This window comes from Camelus bactrianus, chromosome 11 (assembly GCF_048773025.1).
Source record: "Camelus bactrianus isolate YW-2024 breed Bactrian camel chromosome 11, ASM4877302v1, whole genome shotgun sequence".
NCBI classification, from domain to species: Eukaryota; Metazoa; Chordata; class Mammalia; order Artiodactyla; family Camelidae; genus Camelus; species Camelus bactrianus.
This window is the reverse complement of record NC_133549.1, coordinates 33593150-33606168: the sequence shown is the minus strand read 5'-3', so window position 1 is coordinate 33606168 and position 13019 is coordinate 33593150. Positions and strand designations below refer to the sequence as shown.

The following is a 13019-nucleotide window of genomic DNA, read 5'->3' as shown; positions in this document are numbered from 1 at the left end:
AAAGTAGAAAAGTCAGTAAATGAAAGACTGTTAACATTTTGGTAGATTTCATTCTTTTCATATATAAAGCTAAGTTGTTCAGAAACAAAGGGAAAAATGTTTTTGAAAGAATGGGTAGTAGGGTAAAAAATAGGAAATATACATGTATAAGCAAGTAAAAACAAGTTAAGTTGTTTTGATATTTTAATTATAGAACATTTTTCAGAAGTGTTTGGAATATTGTAAACCATTAATTTACCAATTTTGAGAAATTGATAAAGGTATTATCTTTGAGCCCTTTTTTAGGTTTTTTTTTTTTTTAATTGACATAAAAATTAGTTGTACAACTTTTTAAGGAAAGTTTTCCTTTTCGTGTGAAAGGCAAGTTTATTCTGAATAAAACAGGTCAATTAAATATATTGTTGCTTTGAGCATTGATCTTATAATGATTGATAAAGGAAACTTTGTTTTAGGCTGTGTAGCTTTGTAGAGACATAATATTCTGTGGGTGTTTTAAAATTTTTATTTAGCTTTGAAAAAGACGCAGCTTAAATTTTAGTATGATATTCTACATTTAACTCTAATCAGACACTTAAAATCTTAATTTAATTTTGGGTTAATTATATATATGTAGAAAGTCCATGATCAATTTTCTTGTGCTTACAAAGTATGACACACTTATGGGATATTAAAATATCCCTAGGAATATGGATGGAAATGCTCCTTTCCATGTCTTTAGATAGAAATGTGGTTGTTGAATGACTTGATTTTGTACCAGATTCAGTCAAAATTTGACCTGTTTGTAATTCATAGAAATATTTGTGGAATAGAATTATAAGCTGTTGGAGAAAGAAATGCTAAATTTTTACATAGAAATATAAAATGTTATTTCTTGTCTTTGTTCTTATTGTTGTTTTATGCACGTGTTACACTCCATTGTAAAACTTTGGCTTTAATTCATATCAGAGTCTTTCTTTAAGGATTTTTTTTTTCCTGTTGAAAAAATGTTATCAAATTACCTGGGAATTAGGAACATGTATTTCTTACATAAGAAATTATTTCGTAGGATTTTAAATTTACTTCAGTTTGTTCTTGAGCATATAAATATAGCATTTTTGCTAAAAAGTGAATGTGTTTTAAAAATTGGCAAATTTAATTAGTGAATTAAATGGTTGACATTTGTGGCTGCCTAGTCTTTTGACTTTTATTCCTAAGTTTATAATTTTAAAAATAACCATTGAGTTTGTTTTTCAGTAGGCACCCTCCCACCATTAGTGACATTGAAGTTTGTGTTCTTGTAATTTCTGTATTTCTATAAATTAGTAACTTTATAAGTGTTATTTATTTTATTCCAAGCATGGCATCAGATAGAAAGTAAACTGCTTCTAAAAATAAAACTTACTATTTTCTATAAGGAGTTAAGATTTATAAGGTTTAACTTAGATGAATGCATTTGGGACAAATATTGCAGAAGTCTGCATTATCTGTTTCCTTATTAGGGAACAAGAAAATAAAGGTCCAGTAAAAATAACATAATTATATAATAAGAATAGCTGTTGTTTGACCACAGTATGTCATATACCATACATTATTCTGTATATGTATACTTATCTTATTAAGTTCTTGTAGTAATCCAGTGAAGTAGATACTTCTCTCCTCATGGTACTGAAGAAGGAACTGAAAATACAGAGAGATTAAATAATTTACTGAAGATCATGCTCTTGGCAGAGTCAAGAGTTTGAATCTAGGTCTCACTATACTGTCCCCATTAGTCTTAGAAGAGTGGGTTCCCTCCCATAGGTTATGGTTTAGTGGTCCAACAGGTATAGGGGGTCTGTACTTTTCAAGGTGGGTTATTCTATGTGTAGCTGCAGTTGAAAGCCATAGCAGTAGTTTTTTTGTTTTGTTTTGTTTTGAAGGGGAAGGATGTTAGCTTAATTGAGATATGATTCACATACCATACAATTCATGCATTTGAAGTGTACAATTCAATTTTTTTTTTTTTAGCATATTCAGAGTTGTTCACTCTTACAATTATACGACATTTTCATCACTCCAGAAAGAAACTCTATTCTTGGCAGTCACCCCACTCCTATTTTCTCCCAACCCCTTAGCCCTAGGCAAACACTAATCTACTTCCTGTTTCTATAGATTTGCCTATTCTGGACATTTCATATAAATGGAATCATATAATATGTGGTCTTTGTTGACTGGCTTCTTTCTCTTAGCATAATTTTGTCAAAACTTCATCCAGATTGTAGCATGTATCAGTACATCATTCCCTTTTATTGCTGAATAATATTCTATTGTATGAATATACCAGATTTTATTTATCTACTCATCAGTTGCTGAACATTTGGGCTGTTTTTGCTTTCTAGTTATTATGAATAAAATTACTGTGAACATTTGTGTACAATTTTTTGGGTAGACATTTGTTTACATTTCTCTTGGATATATACTGACCTAGAAGTGGAATTTTTGAGTCATACGGTAACTGTAGGTTAATCTTTTGAGGAACTACTGGACTGCTTTCTTTAGTGGCTGCACCATTTTACATCCCCATTAGCAGTGTATGAGGGTTCCAGTTCCTCTGCATCCTCAGCATTCTTGTGATTATCAGTCTTTCTTATTACAGCCAATCCGTGAATGTGCATTGGTATCTCATTATGATTTGATTTATAGTTCACTGATTATTATAGATTTGTTTTTAATTCTTGAAAGCTATCTTTTATTATAAAGACAAATATTTTATGTGACGCAGATCTAGCTTTATCACTTTTTTAGTTACAAAAAAAGTAAAATACTGAGCTCTTTTGAAAATGTTTGCAAAATAAGACCCATGCACCATGATCAAACAAAATGGAATTTGACTGTTTTTAAAGTATTATACACCCTTAATGTAATTTGATTTTCTGCTGAAACTATAACAAGAGAATTTACAGTTCGAAATATGTGCTAATTATCATTTTGTTAAACTTTCATTTATACATATTAGATCCACATTATTATAGATATATGTTAGACTTATATTATACATATTAAGTGCTTATTCTTCTTTGTTGTTTTTTATGAGTATACCACTTTCAATCATGCCATCCAGTTTGTGTTCAGGAGAATATTTGAGGAATGAGAGAAATTAGAAGATTTTGAAACATAGCCTACTATTTAGTTTAAATAACATGTTTGAAATTTAGCAGCTATGCTACTGCCTTTATAGGGAAATTAGAGTCTGAATATGTGTATCTTTAAGCGCTAATGGTATCTTTATTAATGCCATGTAATTTGATACCAATGATACATATTCATGTGGGTGAACACTGGCAGAAAACAGTAAAAAGATACTGGAAGACACATGAAGAGCTAGACAGAATATATTAGAGTAGCCAAGAAAACCCTTCATTTAGTAATGTTTATTTACTTTTTTCCTTTTGTGTGATAAGACATGGAGAAATAAAGCAAATGTCCTATCTTTTTGTAGTAAGTAGATAGATGGAAACCTTAGTCATTGCTCTCTTTTATAGATCAGTGTTTCATTCTTCATGCCCATACCTCCTTTCACCATTTGTAATCTTGAAAGAGACTCTTCGCTGAACACCAAGACAGTCAAGAAATCATGTTTTCAAAGGGAAAACAGTAAATAACCACTCCCCCTCTCCCCCCACTTGGTTCCTTTGAGTTTCATGTTAGAGATGTACTTCTGTAAATTTTTTTTGGCCTGGGTGGACTAAGGTGAGGCCGTCAGGTAGTCAGTTTGAATAATTAATCATTTTAGTTCAGGAAACTCTGGGCAATAGAGTTTTAAATGATTTTATTCTTCTAGAAAGGAAATGATTGCTCTTTGAAACCAGAAATAAACTGCATCTTTGTCTCTAATTTATTACTTAGAGTTATTCCTACAACTTTTTTTCCTTTGTTGAATTAAAGGCTAGTTGAGGATTTCTTTTTCTTTAAGGAGCCCTATTTATTATTCCTTATAAAAAAACAGCTAACTTAGAGGGAATATTTTTTTGATCTACTTATCCTATATTATATGGTCAATAAGATGCTACATCATTTATATCACATACAATTTTATGTGAATTTGTTAAAATAATCCTTTTTGCTTAGGAGAATGATCTGCTGTGTTAAATTGTTTGCTTTTTGAGAACCCAGATTAATTTTACCCAATAAAAAACCTCTCACAGCATTCAGATGTATGAGAAATTAGAGTCAGCAATTTTTTAACCCATTTGAGTCATTAAAATTTATTGAAAACAAAATCAATTTCCTACTATATGCACTGCAATACTGCAGTTATATTTTATGTCAAGTGATAATATAATTAATATATAATAAATGTGTATGTATACTCGTAACCCAAATGTATAAAAATACAAAGAACAGAATCAGCAATGTTTTAGAAGTTGAAGGATCTTACAGATTTTGTTCAATTCCCTATTATGTCATTTTCTGTGAATTTTTGTAGATAATAAATGGTAGGTTTTCAATGAATGTGGCTTGAAGTGAATTTAATGAAGCCCAATATTATTACCCATTTTTCAGTATTAACTCAAATTATAACCCTTTGTCCCTAAAATTCTTGAAATTCTCTCAGGACTGCCAGAGGTGCTACAATGGCTTTTGTGGTCCAGGTAGCATTATTTAATGATCTTTTTTGAGTGTTTTGTACAAGTGGTAATGAGTAACTCAGTTTGGCAGGAAAAAAATCAGGAAAGGGAACTCGCAGTTGTTAATAAATAACTCCTTTTGACTGGAAATCAGCAAGAAACCTTAGAGACCCAGAAACGAAATATTAACTTAGTTGATTGTTATCAAATTGTCAGGTATTTTCACTAAACAACAGAAACCTGAAAGAATTATTATTATTGCTAAAGAAGGCAGAAAGAGTGCAGAGGAAAAAAATAGTGCTTGAACAATCTTAGATCTGAGGATCATAGGATACATTTGACTTCCCACACTGCTCGGATATAGGGAAGAGGGTAATCATTGCACTCAAATGACAGCATACTATACATCGAAGGATATAGACACTATTGTGCATGTTGCTTGGTTACAGAAGCACTTGCTTAGAAGAATTACTGAAGTTTTCTTTGCAGTGAAAGGGAGAATTAAGCCTTTAAGACAAATTTAAGTAATGTAATAGTATTCTCACCTAAGTCCCTAAATCTGTTCAAGCTTCTGTGACAAGTATTTCCATCCCTTGTTAATTATGTAGTATTTACAAATGCATTTTAGTAAAATTTGATGTGATTTTTATATAGCTAAGCTCTGAATGTTTGAAAAATAACCTTGTAAGTTCAAGAACCAGAGTTATATTAAAAATATAAACATCCTTAATGTGAGTCTAATGATAGTATAGAGAAGACCATAAGTTATGGAGCAAACCTAAATTAGTTACTTACTGATATTTGAGTGCCTGTTAGATATATATTTAATGTGGCTTTTTTATATGTTGCTAGATTTAATTCACTGAAATTTAGTTAAGGATTTTTGCATTTATACTCATCATGGATATATTTATCCATAATTCTCCTTTTTTTCTTTTCTTTTGTAATGGTTTGCTGTCAGAGCAATGCTGGCTTCATATCATAGAATGGGTTGGGAAGTGTTCCTCTTACATGTTTTTGAAGAGTTTGTATAGAATTAGTAATTATTTCTCCAAATGTTTAGGAGAATTGATCAGTCATGCACTTTGGAACTAGGGTTTACTTTGTAGGAAGGTTTTAAATGACTGCTTTACTTAATAGAGACTTACTTGGGTTTTCTGTTTCTTATCTGTCAAAGCCTTTGTCTATTTAATTTGCTGAACATTTTTGACATCAAGTTTATAATAGTTCTTTATTTTTTTCTGAAGTTTGTAATATATACTTTGTAATATTCTTCTTTCATTCCTGACACTGGTAATTTGAGTCTTCTCTCCTTACTTGGTAAGTCTGGCTATAGATGTATAAATTTTATTGGTCTTTAAAAAAAAAAACTGCTTTCGGTTTTATTATTTTTTTCTGTTATTTTCCCTTTTTTTTTGTTTTCTACCCTTTATTATCTAGTTCCTTATTACTTTAGATTTCATATGTTCTTTTTTGTCTACTTTCTTAGGTTGGTTGATTGATTTTAGATCTTTTCATTATGTAAACGTTGATAGCTATAAACCTCCCTCCAAGTACTATTTTAGCAGCAGCCCATAAATTTTGATATGTTGTATTTTCATTATTCTTTAATTCAAAATATTTTCTAAATATCTCTTGTTATTCCCCAATACATGGATAATTTAGCAGTGCATTGTTCAGTTTCCAGGTATTTCAGAGATGTTTTCATATACTTTTTGTCACTGATTTATAAAATATGGTCTGTCTTGGTAAATGGTCTATATGCAGTTGAAAAATATGTGCATTTTGCTGTTATTTTTGGAGCAAGGTCAAGTTGGTTGATAATATTATTCATTTCTTCTATACCCTTACTGATTTTCTGTCTACTTTTTTCTTCAGTTAGTGAGGAGTATTGAAATATCCAACTATAATGGTAGATTGGTCTTGCAGGGGAGGGTATAGCGCAGTGGTAGAGTGCATGCTTAGCATTCACAAGGTCCTAGGTTCAATCCCCAGTACCTCTATTAAAATAAAAATTAATTAAAAAACCTAATTACCTCCTCCCAAAAAATTAAAAACTAAAAAAAAGTAGGTTTGTCTTTGTCCCATTAGTGCTATTATTTTTTCCTTCTTATAGTTTGAGACTCTGATTGGTTTTATATGTATATACATACACACACATACATACATAACATACTTAGGGTTTTTTTTTTTTTGTGTGATAAGGCAATGTATCATTGTGGAATATCTATCTTTATCTCTGGTAATATTCCTGCTAGTATTTCTAAATTCTGTTTTTATCTGATATTGATACAGCCATATCTTTTCCATACTTACACTTCTGTGTCTTTATATAGTACTTAAAGTGGTTTCTTGTAGGCAGCATATGGTTAGGTCTTGTGTTTTCATCCTGTCCATTTCTGCCTTAAATGAAGGATTTAGACTATTGACATTTAATATAGTTATCAATATGATCAGGTTAAAATCTATCAGCTGTCTGGCTAATTTCTGTTTGTGCCATTTGTTGCTTTTCCTTTTTCCCCTCATTTCATGCCTTCTTTTGGATTGAGTGTTTTTAAATAAATTCCATTTATCTCAACTGTTGCATATTAGTTATACATCTTTGTTACTTTTTTTAGTATCTGCTGTAGTATTTACATATTATAACTTAGCATAGTCTACGTTCATATAATATTATACAACTTTACATGTCTTAAGAACATGTCTTACAGTAGAACACTTCCATTACTCCCGTTCTTTGTGCAATTATCATACAATATATGATAATGTGTTATTCATATGAAAATATGTTATTCGTATGTATTATATATTCATATATTATCAATCCCATAATAATATATTGATATTGTTTTTACTTTAAACTTCATATTTTTTAAGCTTTTCATTTTGAACAAATTTTAGACTTAAAAGAGGAGTTGCAAAACCAATACAGAGGATTCCCACATACCCTTTACCCAACTTCCCCTAATATAAACATTCTACGTAACCATTGTACAATGATTAAGACCAAGAAATTAACATAGGTACAATAGTATTAACTAAACTACAAATTTTATTCGGATTTCACCAGTTTTTCCACTAATGTCCTTTTTCTATTTCAAAATCCCGCATTTAGTAGTCATAGTCATAGTCTCCCAACCAGTAACAGTCAGAAAGACTGAAAGGAAGGACTAAAGTCTTTCCTGTTTTTCATGACATGGATACCTTTGAAATGTGCTGCTGGGGTATTATATATCACTCATTTTTTTTTGTTTGTGTCATGTTTTCTCATGACTAGTTTAAGGTTATGCAGTTTTGGTAAGAAAACCACAGAGGTGATTGCCTTTCCCAGTGAATCATACATATCAGGAGATAAATGATGTTGAGATGTCTCATTACTGGTAATTTTGATCTAGACCACTTGGTTATGGTGGTTTCTGCTGTGCTTCTTCACTTTGAAGTTAATAATTTTTTCTTTTTAATTAAAATTATCTTGGGAAGTACTGATTTTAGACTATGCCAATATCTTGTTTTTCCTTAATCTTTTGCTCACTACTTTTAGCATTCACTGGTGATTATCCTCTGAAACAATTATCACTGTATTCTAATGGTGATTTTTAAAATTTCCCCCACTCCTTTTTCATTTATTAATTGAAATGCTTATATAAAAAGAATTCCTTAAGGAAGAGCTTTCCCTTTTCCCCCATTTATTTATTCAGTTACCTAATTATATTACTCTGGATTCATTTATTCTATTCTTTGGGTTCCAAGCCAATATTATTTTTATCTTTTTTGTTCAGATTGTTTCAGCTTTGGTTACTGTGAATTCTTTTAGATTGGTTCCTGTGCTTTCTGACATACCATCTTCCTTTTCAGTTATCTTTTAAAGAGATCAAAAAATATAGAAAAAAAGTCTTTAATACTTACCCATGTATATATCTTTTTACCCAAAGAACTTCCTTTAGTGCATATTGTAGTGCAAGTCTGCTCAGAATGAACTCTGTAGGCTTTTTTCTGTCTGAAAGTCTTTATTTTGCTTTCATTTTTGACAGCTATTTTTCCTGGTATAGAATTCTAGTTTGATAGTTTTTCTTTTTTTTCCCCCCCAGTATTTTAAAGATATCTCTCTTATCTCTTTGTGTTCTTTATTCATTTTTTTCCTTTTCCCCCATTTCTTTATTCAGTTTATCATGTAATGTTTTCTGCATCTCTGATAATTTTCCTTACTTTGAGGTTGACTTTGTCTGAAATTAATTTAGCTACTTCAGCTTTCTTTTGATTAATGTTAGCATTGTATTTTTTTCTCCATTCCTTTACTTTTAATCCACCTGTGTCTGTAGTTTACGGGAGTTTTTTTTCTTTAACATTTTTTATTGATTTATAATCATTTTACAATGTTGTGTCAAATTCCAGTGTAAAGCACAATTTTTCAGTCATTTATGGACATATTCACACTCATTGTCACATTTTTTTCTCTGTGAGTTATCATAACATTTTGTGTATATTTCCCTGTGCTATACAGTGTAATCTTGTTTATCTGTTCTACAATTTTGAAATCCCAGTCTATCCCTTCCCACCCTCCACCCCCCTGGTAACCACAAGTCTGTATTCTCTGTCTGTGAGTCTATTTCTGTCCTGTATTTACGCTTTGTTTTTGTTTGTTTGTTTGTTTTTGTTTTTGTTTTTTAGATTCCACATATGAGCGATCTCATATGGTATTTTTCTTTCTCTTTCTGGCTTACTTCACTTAGAATGACATTCTCCAGGAGCATCCATGTTGCTGCAAATGGCATTATGTTGTCGGTTTTTATGGCTGAGTAGTATTCCATTGTATAAATATACCACATCTTCTTTATCCAGTCACCTGTTGATGGACATTTAGGCTGTTTCCATGTTTTGGCTATTGTAAATAGTGCTGCTATGAACATTGGGGTGCAGGTGTCATCCTGAAGTAGATTTCCTTCTGGATACAAGCCCAGGAATGGGATTCCTGGGTCATATGGTAAGTCTATTCCTAGTCTTTTGAGGAATCTCCACACTGTTTTCCATAGTGGCTGCACCAAACTGCATTCCCACCAGCAGTGTAGGAGGGTTCCCCTTTCTCCACAGGCTCTCCAGCATTTGTCATTTGTGGATTTTTGAATGACGGCCATTCTGACTGGTGTGAGGTGATACCTCATTGTAGTTTTGATTTGCATTTCTCTGATAATTAGTGATATTGAGCATTTTTTCATGTGCTTTTTGATCATTTGTATGTCTTCCTTGGAGAATTGCTTGTTTAGGTCTTCTGCCCATTTTTGGATTGGGTTATTTATTTTTTTCTTATTGAGTCGTATGAGCTGCTTATATATTCTGGAGATCAAGCCTTTGTCGGTTTCACTTGCAAAAATTTTCTCCCATTCCGTAGGTTTTCTTCTTGTTTTACTTCTGGTTTCCTTTGCTGTGCAGAAGCTTGTAAGTTTCATCAGGTCCCATTTGTTTATTCTTGCTTTTATTTCTTCTAGGAGAAAATTTTTGAAATGTATGTCAGATAATGTTTTGCCTATGTTTTCCTCTAGGAGGTTTATTGTATCTTGTCTTATGTTTAAGTCTTTGATCCATTTTGAGTTGATTTTTGTATATGGTGTAAGGGAGTGTTCTAGCTTTATTGTTTTACATGCTGCTGTCCAGTTTTCCCAACACCATTTGCTGAAGAGACTGTCTATTCCATTGTATATTCTTGCCTCCTTTGTCGAAGATGAGTTGACCAAAAGTTTGTGGGTTCATTTCTGGGCTCTCTATTCTGTTCCATTGGTCTATATGTCTGTTTTGGTACCAATACCATGCTGTCTTGATGACTGTAGCTCTATAGTATTGTCTGAAGTCTGGGAGAGTTATTCTTTCTCTTTGCAGCCTCTTTCTCTGCAGCCTCTTTCTTTCTCTTTAGTAATGCTTTGGCAATTCTAGGTCTTTGATGGTTCCATATAAGTTTTATTATGATTTGTTCTAGTTCTGTGAAATATGTCCTGGGTAATTTGATAGGGATTGCATTAAATCTGTAGATTGCCTTGGGCAGTGTGACCATTTTAACAATATTGATTCTTCCAATCCAAGAGCATGGAATATCTTTCCATTTTTTAAAGTCTTCTTTAATTTCCTTCATCAATGGTTTATAGTTTTCTGTGTATAATTCTTTCATCTCCTTGGTTAGATTTATTCCCAGATATTTTATTACTTTGGGTGCTATTTTAAAGGGGATTGTTTCTTTACTTTCTTTTTCTGTTGATTTATCGTTAGTGTAAAGAAATGCAACTGATTTTTGAACGTTAATTTTGTAACCTGCTACCTTGCTGAATTCTTCAATCAGCTCTAGTAGCTTTTGTGTGGACCTTTTAGGGTTTTCTATATATAGTAACATGTCATCAGCATCTAATGACACTTTTACCTCTTCTTTTCCAATTTGGATCCCTTTTATTTCTTTCTCTTGCCTGACTGCTGTGGCTAGGACTTCCAGGACTATGTTGAATAGGAGTGGTGATAGTGGGCATCCTTGTCTTGTCCCAGATTTTAGTGGGAAGCTTTTGAGTTTTTCACCATTGAGTACTATGCTGGCTGTAGGTTTGTCATATATAGCTTTTATTATATTGAGATATGTTCCTTCTATACCCACTTTGGTGAGAGTTTTTATCATAAATGGGTGTTGAATTTTATCAAATGCTTTTTCTGCATCGATTGAGATGATCATGTGGTTTTTGTCCTTTCTCTTGTTGATGTGATGTATTACATTGATTGATTTGCGTATGTTGAACCAGCCTTGTGTCCCTGGGATGAACCCCACGTGGTCATGATGTATAATCTTTTTTATGTGTTGTTGGATTCTATTTGCTAAAATTTTGGTGAGGATTTTGGCGTCTATGTTCATCAGTGATATTGGCCTATAATTCTCTTTTTTTGTAGTGTCTTTGCCTGGTTTTGGTATCAGGGTGATGGTGGCTTCATAGAATGAGTTTGGGAGTATTCCCTCCTTTTCAATCGTCTGGAAGAGTTTGAGAAGGACTGGTATGAGTTCTTCTTTGTATGTTTGGTAGAATTCCCCGGTGAAGCCGTCGGTCCTGGACTTTTTAAGGGAGTTTTTTTGAAGACAATATTTAATGGGTCTTGTTTTTTAATCCACTCTGACAATCTGTCTTTTATTTGGTACATATTGGAAACTCGTTTTCTATTAATTGAACTTGTTCTTTGTCTCTTGTCTTTCACTACTTTTTTGCCTTTTCTGGTTTCAGTTGAACGTTTTATGTTATTTCATTTTCTCTCTCCTTAGCATATCATTTATACTTGTTTTAATTTTTTTGTTTGTATGTTTTTATGTATGTATGTATGTATGTATGTATGTATGTATGTATGTATGTATGTGGTTGCCCTGGATTCCGCAGTGTGGATTTATAGCTAATATAAGTCCACCTTCAGATAATACTATACCATTCATTGGTAGTGTAGATACCTTGAATATTCCTTCCTCCTGTCCCTTAGGACATTGCTGTCATTCATTTCATTTATCCTTAATCTGTAACCATGCAATATATTGTTGCTATTAATACTTTGAACAAACTGTTACCTGTTAGATCAGTTAAAACTAAGAAAACAAAAGATTTTTATTTTATCTTTATTCCTTCTCTAATGCTCTTCCTTTCTTTATGTAGATCTGTTACTGACCTATACCATTTTTTTTTTCTTTCTGAAGAACTTTTTTAGTAGTTCTTGCAAGACATGTCTGCTGGCGACAAATTTCCTCAATTTCTGTTTGAGAAAATCTTTATTTCTCCTTTACTTTGAAGGATAATTTCATTGGATACAGACTTTTAGGTTGGTGATTTTTTTTCTGTCAACACTTTAAATATTTTATTCCATTCTCTTCTTGCTTGCATGGTTACTGAAGAGAAGTCCAATATGTTCTCATCCTTGTTCCTATTTAGGGTAAGGGGTTTTCCCCCTCTACCTTCTTTCAAAATTTTCTCTTTGTCTTTGATTTTCTGTAGTTTGAATATGATATGCCTAGGTGGAAACAAGAGGGAATTTTTCTTTTATCTTCACACTGAGAACCTGGAGTGTGGGGCTCCTGGAGGTACAACACAAGGATTCTGATTTCTCCACATATTTGCGAACATTTGTCACTTCCTATTTTTTTGATTATAGCTATCCTAGTGGATATGAAGTGGTATCTCCTCATACTGATTTGCATTTTTTAATGATTAGTGATGTTGGACATCTTTTCACGTGTTTATTGGCCATTTGTATACCTTACAAGGAATGTCAAGTCCTTTGCCCACTTTTAGATTGAGTTGTTTCTTGTTTAATTATAGGAGTTCCTTATATATTCTGGATATTAATCCCTTAGCAGGTATATGATTTGCAAATATTTCCTGTCATTCTGAGTTACGTTTTCATTCTCTTGATAGCATCCTTTGATGCACGTAC

General features: G+C 32.1%; 1 protein-coding gene across 4 annotated transcripts in view; it reads left to right on the top strand.

Annotated features, from left to right (window-relative positions):
* Nucleotides 1-13019, top strand: part of SHOC2 (SHOC2 leucine rich repeat scaffold protein) — an 84559-nt gene that overhangs the window by 42775 nt on the left and 28765 nt on the right. The window lies entirely within an intron of this gene.